Consider the following 12,066-nt stretch of genomic DNA (forward strand, 5'->3'; position numbering starts at 1 on the left):
CTCACTGTCAGAACAGCCTAAGGGTAACCACCCCCATGATTCAGTTACCTTTCACTGAGTCCCTCCCATGACACATGGGGATTATGGGAACTGCAGTTCAAAATGAGATTTGAGTCAAACCGTATAAAAAGCTATCTGTAATTTTTATGATTAAAATTTTAATTCAAAATTGAGGGCATAGTGGTTAGCTAAGGGATATTGAATCATTATTTGGGTTTGTCATTTCTTAGTTTGAATTAATGTTAGCTGCAGACACAGATACACCTTTAAATCTCTATGACTTAACCCAGAAAGAGTCCAGTTAGCTGCAGGAGTATGGGGAATTCTGCTCCACACAGTCTCTGAGTTTCCAGGCCCATTTCATTTCATGACTCTCCTAGCCCCTAAGGTCTTAACTGTCCTCAGCTGAGTTCTGCACATCCCTCCAGGCCGTGGGGAGACAAAACAGGAAGAGTGTTATATGGGAAGATTTTATGAACTAAGTCTAAAAGGAACACACATCATTTCTGCCACATTCCATTAGACAGAACCTAGGTCCATGAATTTGTCAAACTACCAAGAGACTGGAACATGTAGTCTAGCTGTGTGCCCAGAAGAAAGTGGCACTGGGTTTTGGCTGCCGTATATCAGTGCGTTCCAGTTTCCAGCTGTGTATTTTGGTTGCATCTGGTGTTGCTAATTGACATTCCCAACACAACATGCAGAAAAAAGATGCTCCCAGTTTCTCTGACACAAGAGTATGAATACATGAACTTGCTTCTACCGTTCAGATACCTCAGCATGAGGCATGACTGAGTAGCCGAGAGAAGAAGCATAGAACATCTGTTTCACAGTTATGGATGTCAGAAGCAACACATTCTGGAGTCATGGGTAGTGCTGGGGGCTTTGACATTACATCAGAGACATTGAGAATGTCAGCAAGCAGGTCATAGGAAGGGGTTTTCGGGGAGGTGTGTTCCCAGAAGGTCAGACTAGAATCTGTCTCTCCATTGACTCTAACAATTCTGCCAGCCTCTTCATATCCCCTTAATATTGTGAAGCACAAAAATTTGAGACAGGTCTCAGTTAATTTAGAAAGTTTCTTTGCCAAGATTGAGGACACAGACTAAGGAAGTCCTGATGACATGTGCCCAAGGTAGTCGGGCACAGCCTAGTTTTACACATTTTAGGGAGACATGAGACATCAATCAATATATGTAAGACGTAAATTGAAAGTCTAGAAAAGCCGGGACAACCCAAAGCAAAGGCAGAAGGACTGGAAGTGAAGAGGGGCTTCCAGGTCACACATAGGTGAGAGAGAAAGGAGCCATTGCATTCTTTTGAGTTTCTGATTAGCCTTTCCGAAGGAGGCAATCAGATATGCATCTATCTCAGTGAGCAGAGGGATGACTTTGAATAGGAGGCATTTTTGCCCAGAGCAGTTCCCAGCTTGACGGGGGCCCAAGATATTTTCCTTTCACAACACATTCTTGCTGCTTCAAGAAAAGAGAATCTTGTTTTCTGCAATGAATAATGTTGTTTTTATTTAATTCATTTCACTTATGAGGAAAGAAAAGCAAAACGACAAATGCACTTCAGAGTGTAAGTCCAACCCTGTCAGACTTTGGACAGCAAAGGGATTTCACTAGAACATTTTTATTGATTTATCTCCTAATATTAAAAAATTGTGGGATTTCATCCAATATTTTGGTATTTTACTTTCCCTGAATGATGAAAAGTTTTGGTAACTTTAAGAAAAGTTATAAGGGAACTTATAAGGATTATTTATTCAATAATCAATAATTTTTCTCACCAGAAGATATGCATTAGATGCCCCAGTGTTTCCCAGCCCTAGGCTACGTTCAGGGACTGAAGAAGTGAGTGGAGAAAAGGGAGTAAGAGGGGCAGACGTTTTCTTCCTGAACTGGTGGTTCAATCTGCTGTCGTCTCATCTACTTAAGTTTTCATCCAATAGTGACAAAATTTGACAACTCACCATAGCTTACCCTGCGTAACAGCTTACTCTGACCAAGCATTCTCAAAAATCATTAATTGTCTCAAATCTTTGAACACCTTTATAAATGTTATTATCACTTTTAACCAAACGAGTAAGTGCGGCACAGAGAATTCAGATCATTTGACTAAGGCCAGGCTCACACAACTACTTAGTTGTGTGATTATTAAAAACCTTTTATTTTTAATAATTCCAGAATTGGAATTCAAACTCAGACAGCTGCAACCCTGGAATCCTGGACCCAACCATTATGTAAGAGAAACTCCTGGCTTTCAAACCTAGATGTACATTGATGTCATTAGCAGAGCGTCTTAGAATCTTTTGGGTTTTGAAAATGAACCTCAAAAATGTTGTTCTACAAGAAAGAAGCCGTACACCAAAGGCCAGGTATTACATAGTTCCTGGAAATGTGAAATGTCTGAAATAGGCAAATCTGTGGAGAACAGAAAGGAGATTAGTGGTTACCAGGAAAGAGGGGTTGTAAGGAATGGAGAGTGACTATTCATAAGCACAGGGGTGGTAAGTGGTTCTGGAATTAGTGGTGATGGCTGCACAACTCTGTGAATGTTCTGATAACTATTGCACTGTGCGCTTTGAAATGGTGAATTGTATCATGTGCGAATTTTACCTCAATGAAGGTGATATTAATGAATGGAAGAAAGAACAACAATCAAATATTTTCAAACAAAACAGAGAACAGTAGGGGTTGAGGGATTGTAGCTCCTGAGTCCTAATCCCACAGGCCAAGGGTACAGCTGGAGTCATTATGCAATGAACACATCTCCACTCCTTGACATTCCGCTTCCTTATTAACCACAAAGAGAACTCCGTGCACACCTGCTGAGATACTGCTTTTCTGAATGGTCCCTCCCCACAGAACAAGGAGGGATCACTAGGGTGGACTATGAGCCTTGGAAGGTTCATCTTGATTTCTTCTGTTGAGAAATCTCATCTTGTCCAGTGCTTCTGTGTTCTGTGTGTCTCTGAAATCAGGTATGAACTTGACCTCTTCAGAGAGCAGGTGAATGAGGAATCCATCCCCAAAGAGGGCTTATTTCTCCTGGTTGGATGTTTCCTCCCGGCGTACTTGCAAGCTTTCACTTCACTCTTCTTGTGTGATGATGGATGATGCCTCACACATATCTGATCCACGGTCATTCATGGGGATTCCTGAACTGTAGGAACCAAGCAAGCATCCACGCTGAGTGACTGTGTGGTGGTGTGGGTGCATCTTTGGATAATGACATGAATGCTCATCTTTCCTAAGGGTGGCTAAGTCTCAGCATCGAGTGTTTATTCCTAGTCATTTCCAGTGCACGTCGGTTTTTTTTTTCTTATTTTTTTATTGCATGTTAGGTTTTGGGGTACATGTGCAGAGCATGCAATACAGTTGCATAGGTACACACATGGCAGTGTGTTCTGTTTGCTTTCACCCCTTCACCCACATTTGGCGTTTCTCCCCAGGCTATTCCTCCCCACCTCCCCCTCCCACTGGTCCTCCCCTTTTCCCCCCAATAGACCCCAGTGTTTAGTACTCCCCTCTCTGTGTCCATGTGTTCTCATTTTTCATCACCCACCTATGAGTGAGAATATGCGGTGTTTCATTTTCTGTTCTTGTGTCAGTTTGCTGAGGATGATGTTCTCCAGATTCATCCATGTCCCTACAAACGACACGAACTCATCATTTCTGATTGCTGCATAATATTCCATGGTGTATATGTGCCACATTTTTCCAATCCAGTCTATTATCAATGGGCATTTGGGTTGATTCCAGGTCTTTGCTATTGTAAACAGTGCTGCAATGAACATTCGTGTACATGTGTCCTTATAGTAGAACGATTTATAGTCTTTTGGATATATACCCAGTAATGGGATTGCTGGGTCAAATGGAATTTCTATTTCTAAGGCCTTGAGGAATCGCCACACTGTCTTCCACAATGGTTGGACTAATTTACACTCCCACCAACAGTGTAAAAGTGTTCCTTTTTCTCCACATCCTCTCCAGCATCTGTTGTCTCCAGATTTTTTAATGATCGCCATTCTAACTGGCGTGAGATGGTATCTCAATGTGGTTTTGATTTGCATCTCTCTGATGACCAGTGACGATGAGCATTTTTTCATATGATTGTTGGCCTCATGTATGTCTTCTTTCGTTTTAAAACTACCTCTTGGATACTTGAGGAGTAGCTTTTCGATTGTTAAATTGCCTTCAATATGTTCTTCGGCACTATCATGCTATTGGAAGGGCTTAAGCATTTGAGACACAAGGTAATGGAGGTCTCACTGATGCCCATATGCCTCATTCTCCTTTTTCACAAGGGATTTGGCTCAGCACCAGAGGAAAGCAATTTGGCAAAATGCATGGACATAACAACTACCAGCAGACGTAGGCTCTCATACTACACTTCTGGGAATGTGGAAAATAACTATTGTTCTGATGATGTGATTTCACACAAATCCTTCATTCTTGGAAAGGACTTTATAACTAAATAGGAGTTTGTAAATTATAAGGAATTCATTGAGGCTATCGAGGCTATTAAACTTGACCTTTAGACTTGGTGAAAGAGAGGTCATGGTTAGATCACAAGCACTTATACTAGATTTTACCTTCCCAAGATTTTAATACATTTTCATAGACATTATTTCTTTACCTAGAATATTAACATTAGACCTTTTATTTTAATAATTCCAGAGTAATTCTAATAATACCTTCAATTATTAGAAATAAATTATTTATTTCTAGTAATCCAGAATTATTATTTCTAATAATAACTCCAGAATTAACTTGCAGCTGAAAAAAATTAATTTTATAACCTTCAGGTTTATAAATTCTTAAAACATCAAGGATGAGGTAATGATGCATGTATTACCTTGTCACTAATGTTTTAAATATTTATAAACAATTTCACGTCTCCTCCCAAAATTATTCACAACCTCATCAAGATGAGCAGGAGAGTCATAATTTTCTTCATTGAAATATAAAAGCAACAACAGCAACAAAAATGAAAAATAACAGAAATGATTAAAAGTAAAAAAGCCGATTTTATAAGAATTAAATTAAGAAATTAAGGAAGTAAGGTATAGTTTATACAAAATCATCACTCAAAGCACACTTTTTGGGAAATAGTTTGACTGTGAAATATTGCAAGAGAGCTACAAGTTGATTTTTTTTTTTTTTGAGATGGAGTTTCGCTCTTGTTACCCAGGTTGGAGCGCAATGGCGCGATCTCGGCTCACCGCAACCTCCGCCTCCTGGGTTCAGGCAATTCTCCTGCCTCAGCCTCCCGAGTAGCTGGGATTACAGGCACGCGCCACCATGCCCAGCTAATTTTTTGTATTTTTAGTAGAGACGGGGTTTCACCATGTTGACCAGGAAGGTCTCGATCTCTTGACCTCGTGATCCACCCGCCTCGGCCTCCCCAAGTGCTGGGATTGCAGGCGTGAGCCAGGCGCCTCGGCTTCCCAAAGTGCTGGGATTAGAGGCGTGAGCCACCGCGTCCAGCCTACAAGTTGATTTGTTTAGTCACTTTGTCTTCCTATAAACATATACACCAACATTCCTATGCTCTGATGAACCCACACCAAGGTTTTCACAGACATGATCTCTTAATGATGACATTATAGGGGATTTTTCTCTCCTGCTTTCTTTGTAATTTTGTTTTGTTTTCTAAGTTTTTTTTTTTTTTTTCTGTTGATTAGGCTTTGTAATACTGTAGGATTGAAAACCATTGGAATAGATTAGATTATGCTATTTTATTTCTTCTTTATAGTGGCTCCAAGTTATAGAGTAACTACAATAAGGTAGCTGGGAAAAGACTAGGCTTGTATGAATGTTTTGGAGAGAGCATTGATAAATCACCTTTTCTCCCATAATTCCTAATCATAATTACCGCTCAGCATTACCATGAAATAGTTCAATCCTTCATGGCCCATGCACCGTAGCACTGTACTTTTTCTGTCACTGCAGTAGTGTGAATATTTATGCCCCTCCAAAATTGATATCTTGGACCCCCATCGAGATGGTACTAGTAAATTGAATTTTGGGGAAGAGATTAGGTCATGAGTGTGGAGCCTTCATGAATGGGACTAGTGGCCTTATAGGAAAAAGCGAGAGGGTTGGCTCACTGTCTTTCTACCATGCGAGGATACAACAACAAAAAAGAAATCCGCAACCTCTTAGGATGTCCTCACCAAAGCCCAGCCATGTTCATCCTAATCTCAGAATTTGTTGATTTCTGCCTTAGTTTCATTATTTACCCAAAAGCCATTCTGGAGCTGATTGTTCAGTTTCCATTTAATTTTATGGTTTTGAATGATCTTCTTGGTACTGATTCCTATTTTTATCACACTGTAGTCTGATAGTATGATTAGTATAATTTCAATTCTTTTAAATATGTTGAGAATTGCTTTAGGGCTGAGCATGTGGTCAATTTTAGAGTATGTGCCATGTGAGATGAGAAGAATGCATATTCTGTTTTTGTTGAGGGGAGTCAGAACTGTGAGAAATAAATGCTTGTTATTTAAGCCACCCAGCCTATGGTAATTGGTTGTAGACTCCAGACCTATCCAGGGCAGTCATCATGCAACTTTTCAAATCCCCATGATGCCCTAGGGCATGTTGTCTACCACCATCTTGTTTCCCAGCAGGCCATGCAGCAGGAAGTTGGTCCCCTCCCAGTGGGAAGGAGCCAACACCAATGTACTTCCTGCTGCTGGGGACAGTTCTCCAAGTAGTAGCCTTCTTGTTCATATCCATACCACTTAACAGCTTAGCTGTGCATATTAGGCTTCTGACTAACAGAGATATATCTCAAGGTGGAAGTATTGTTCTCTCTCATGGAAAATTCTTCAGGCTGGCAGTCCAGGGCCTCCTCTATCTTTTGCTGGAAACAGAGATGAGTTTGGTGCTCACTAATCCCCTTTCCTCTTCCTGGACTGCATTTCCCAGCCTTGTTCATGAATTCGTTCCTTGTGACTGGCTCTGTACAATTAAATATAAGCAGAAATAGTTTATGTTACCTCTAGGCCTGGCTTTAACATTCCTGTGAGGTCATAATGATTGGCCTATTTTCTTTTTCCTCTTTTTTAAAGAGACCTTGAAGAACCTGTATTATATCTGGAAGCTTCGCAGAAAGCCTGGAGACCTGAATCACCCTTTGGAGCAGAGCTGTCAAAAAGAGCACGGTGTCTCATGCCTGTAATCCCACTACTTTGGAAGGAAGGCTGAGGAGGGTGGATCACCTGATGTCAGGAGGTCAAGACCAGCCTGGCCAACACGGTGAAACCCCATCTTGACCAAAAATACAAAAATTATCTGGGTGTGGTGGCAAGGGCCTGTAATCCCAGCTACTTCAGAGGTTGAGGCAGGAGAATTGCTTGAAACCCGGAGGTGGAGGTTGCATGAACTGAGACGATGCCATTGCACTCTAGCCTGGGTAACAACAGCCAAACTTCATCTCAAAAAAAAAAAAAAGACCTACCTGACCTCCTTCAGACTGTTAAGACACTAATAATGGAGTCTTTTTATTTCGCAGCCTGTGTTCATCACCCTGACTACACTCCTCTGCCCTCCTGGAATAGAATCTTGTCTTCAGGTCCTGTGAATGCCCTCTCATGAGGCTGGAGCTCCTTGTAGAGTCACATTCACATTCTTGGCAGCTGAAAGGAAGAAGGATGCACCCTCCTGATAAGACGGCTACTTTTAACAGAGCCTTTAACTATTAGTTGAGTGTCTTCCACACTGACAGTAAGAAGAAATAGTCTTAGGGTTTCAAAATTGTTTAACCTTTAAAAGTGGTCCACATATTTCTCAAATTTGAAAACCAGGGCTTTCATTCACCTGTTTTTCCCTATTTGTATTCCTGAATATTAGCTGATTCAAAAACAAGGAATATCTAAATGTGTCAGGTTTATCCTAAAAGAAGTTTTGTCTCAATGTAGATGCAGATCACTTAATTCTGTTTTTCCCTCTGGTCAGAAGGAAAAAAAAACATTATGGGTCAGTATGTTCTGAGTGGGTCATCTGTGTGAGATCATCATATTTTTCAACCTGATGTCACCTGAGGATTCCAAGCTTCTCTTGAAGCATTATATTTAATTCATTGTTAGTTATTTCAGAAAATATTTTCCTGCGAGTATTTTCTGGGAACAAGCTGTTTTATGAAAGTCCGTGTAGCTTACATCTTGAACTCCGACTAAAATACTTTTCTTCATAATAGTTAGATTTTTTCAGGTGATTGTTTGTTTGGTGATTAGCTGTGGAACGGACAAGTGATGCTTCCAGAAAATGTGTTTTATTCCATGAGTAGCATTATTTGGATAAGAAGGAGATTTTTAGTGAATATTGTCAAACTGTTGCTGTACTTATACCCTCCTTCTTTCTCAGTTGTCCTTCCTCTAAAGCCTCAGTTTGACTTTCTTTCACTTGTTATTTTATTTCTTCTAAATCTGAAACCTCTGCTTTATGAATTATCGCAGATGGTATTGTAGACAATGTCTTCATGCTCTCTTGCCAGAGAAACTCCTTATTGAAGGAAGCCCTGAGAATGATTAAAACGGAATTTAGGGCAGTGGTTATGTCAAGGGAAAGCAAGGGAGAAGAAAATTGGAGAACTGCACCCAGGAGACGTCAGCAGTATTCATAATGTTTTATTTCCTTTTTGTTTACTGTGTGTCAGGTAGTGATCTAAGAATCAGGACGGTCATGATAAATGATATGGGGTCTTAACGTTATGGAATAGATCAGTGAAATTTCTTTCTTTAGAATAAGACACAAAACCCGGCCAGGTTCGGTGGCTCAAGCCTGTAATCCCAGCACTTTGGGAGGCCGAGGCGGGTGGATCACAAGGTCAACAGATCGAGACCATCCTGGTCAACATGGTGAAACCCTGTCTCTACTAAAAATACAACAAATTAGCTGGGCATGGTGGTGCGTGCCTGTAATCCCAGCTACTCAGGAGGCTGAGGCAGGAGAATTGCCTGAACCCAGGAGGCGGAGGTTGCAGTGAGCCGAGATCGCACCATTGCACTCCAGCCTGGGTAAGGAGAGCGAAACTCCGTCTCAAAAAAAAAAAAAAAAAAGAAAAGAATAAGACACAAAACCCAATATAGACTTATGAGTTAAAAAAGAGTTCTCCTTATTAATTAAAATAATTGCAGTCACATTTGGTGGTAGAGGTAGGCTTTGCCCATGATTTTGTGAGGGTGAGGCATCCCTGTTAATCAGTTTGCATTTAAAACATCCGTTAGTCTCTTGGCCTTAGGGAATGTTCTCAGACCACCCTGCCTCCAATTCTCTATGAGACTCCTGTTTTTGGTAGAGCTACTAAGCAAGAATGTGCACGGCAAAAGGGGGCTTGGTGGAGAGGCCCAGTAGAAGCTGAAATCTGTACCATGTTCTGCTTCCTAATGTCCTGGTGTGGATTTGCCTCAGTTTGCAGAAAAAGATGGCTTTCCTAAGGCACAAAAAATGCCATGCAATAAACTAGAAAACCTAGAGGAGATGAATGAATTCCTGGAAATATGCAACCCTCCTAAATTAAACTGGGAAGAAATAGAAACTCTGAACAATCAATAACAAGCAGCAAGATTGAAATGGTAATTAAAAAGTTACCAACCAAAAAAAGTCCAGGAACAGACAGATTCACAGCTGAATTCTATCAGATATTCATAGAAGAATTGGCACCAATCCAGTTGACTCTATTCCAAATGATAGAGAAAGAGGGAATCCTCCCTAAATCATCCTATGAAGCCAGTGTTACAGTAATACCAAAACAAGGAAAGAACGTAACAAAAATACTGCAGACCAATATCCCTCATGAACATAGATCCTAAAATCCTCAACAAAATACTGGCTAACTGAATCTAATAGCACATCAAAAGGACAGTCCACCATGATTAAGTGGGTTTTATATTGGGGTTGCAGAGATGGTTTAACATAAATGTGATACACCATATAAACAGAATTAAAACAAAAATCACATGATTATCTCAATAGACACAGAAAAAGCACCTGACAGAATCCAGCATCTCTTTAGGATTCAAACCCTCACCAAAATTGGCAGAGAAGAGACACACCTTAAGGTAATAAAATCTATCTATGACAAACCCACAGCCAACATGACAATGAGTGGGAAGAAGCTGAAAAGCATTCCCCTTGAGAACTGGAGCAAGACAAGGATTCCCACTCTCACCACTTCTAGTCAACATAGTTCTGGAAGTCCTAGCCAGAGCAATCAGACAAGAGAACAAAATAAAAGGCACCCAAATTCCTAAAGAGGAAGTCAAACTGTCACTGTTTGCTGATGACATGATTGTATACCTAGAAAACCCTAACGACTCATCCAAAAAGTTTCTAGAACTGGTAAATGAATTAAGTAAAGTTTCAGGATACAAAATTAATGTACATAAATCAGTAATATTTCTATACACCAACAGTAATCGAGCTGAGAATCAAATCAAGAACTCAACTTTTACATTAGCAAAAAAAAAAAAGAAAGAAAAATAAAAAAGAGGAATATACCTAACCAAGAAGGTGAAAGACCTCTACAAGGAAAACCGTAAAACACCGCTGAAAGAAATCATAGACGACACAAACAAATGGAAACACACCCCATGTTCAGGGAAGGGCAGAATCAATATTGTGAAAATGACTGTACTGCCACAGCAATCTACAAATTCAATGAATTCTCATCAAAATATCACCATCGTCCTTTTCAGAACTAGAAAAAACAATCCCAAAATTCATATGGAACTGTAAAGAGAAAAGAACATCGGGAGGCCTCACCTTACTCGACTTCAAACTATACTACTAGAAGGCCATAGTCACTGAAACAGCATGGTACTGGTGTAAAAATAAGCCAATGGAAGAGAATAGAGAACCCTGAAATAAAGTCACATACTTGCAGCCAACTGATCTTCAACAAAGCAAACAAAAACACAGAGTGGGGAAAGGACACCCTATTCAACAAATGGTGCTGGGATAATTGGCAAGCCACACGTAGAAGAATGAAACCGGCTCCTCATCTTTCACCTCCTACAAATGTCCACTCACGATGGATCAAAGACTGAAATCTAAGACCTGAAACCATAAAAATTCTAGAAGAAAACATTGGAAAAACCTTCTAGGCATATGCAAAGGTTTTATGATCAAGAACCAAAAAGCAAATGCAGCAAAAACAGAGATAAATAGATGGAACTTAATGAAACTAAAAAGCTTCTGCACAGCAAAAGAAATAATTAGCAGAGCAAACAGACAACCCACAGAGTGGGAGAAAATCTTCACAATCTATGCTTCTGACAACGAATTAATATCCAGAAACTAAATGGAACTCAAACAAATTAGCAAGAAAAAAACAAACAATCCCATTAAAAATTGGGGTAAGGACATGAAGAGACAATTCTCAAAAGAAGATACACAAATAGGCAACAAACTTGAAAACATGCTCAACATCACCAATATCAGGGAAATGCAAATCAAAACCACAATGCGATACCACCTCACTCCTGTAAGAATGGCCATGATCGACAACAGCAAAAATAGATTTCAGTGTGGATGCAGTGAAAAGGGAACACTTTTGCCCTTCTGGCGGGAATGTAAACTAGTGTAATCACTATGGAAGACAGTGTGGAGACTCCTTAAAAAACTAAAAGTACATCTACCATTTCATCCAGCAGTCCCACTACTGCGTATCTACCCAGAGGAAAAGGTGTCATTACACAAAAAGTATATTTGGACATTCATGTTTATAGCAGCACGCTTTGCAATTGCCAAAAATATGGAACCAAATTCCCATTAATCAGTGATATTTTGGCATTTGCCAAAAATATGGAACCAGCACAAATGTCCATCACACACACACAGGCACACCCCCACCCCCCCCACACACACAATAGAATACTACTCAGCCATAAAAAGGAATGAAATAATGACATTTGCAGCAACTTGGATGAAATTGATGATCATTATTCTAAGCAAAGTAACTCAGGAATGAAAAACGAAGCATCATATGTTCTCATAGATGGGAGCTAAGCTATGAAGATGCAAAGGTGTAAGAATGAGACAGTGGACTTTG

The sequence above is a fragment of the Callithrix jacchus genome, chromosome 9 (assembly GCF_049354715.1).
Source record: "Callithrix jacchus isolate 240 chromosome 9, calJac240_pri, whole genome shotgun sequence".
Lineage (NCBI taxonomy): Eukaryota > Metazoa > Chordata > Mammalia > Primates > Cebidae > Callithrix > Callithrix jacchus.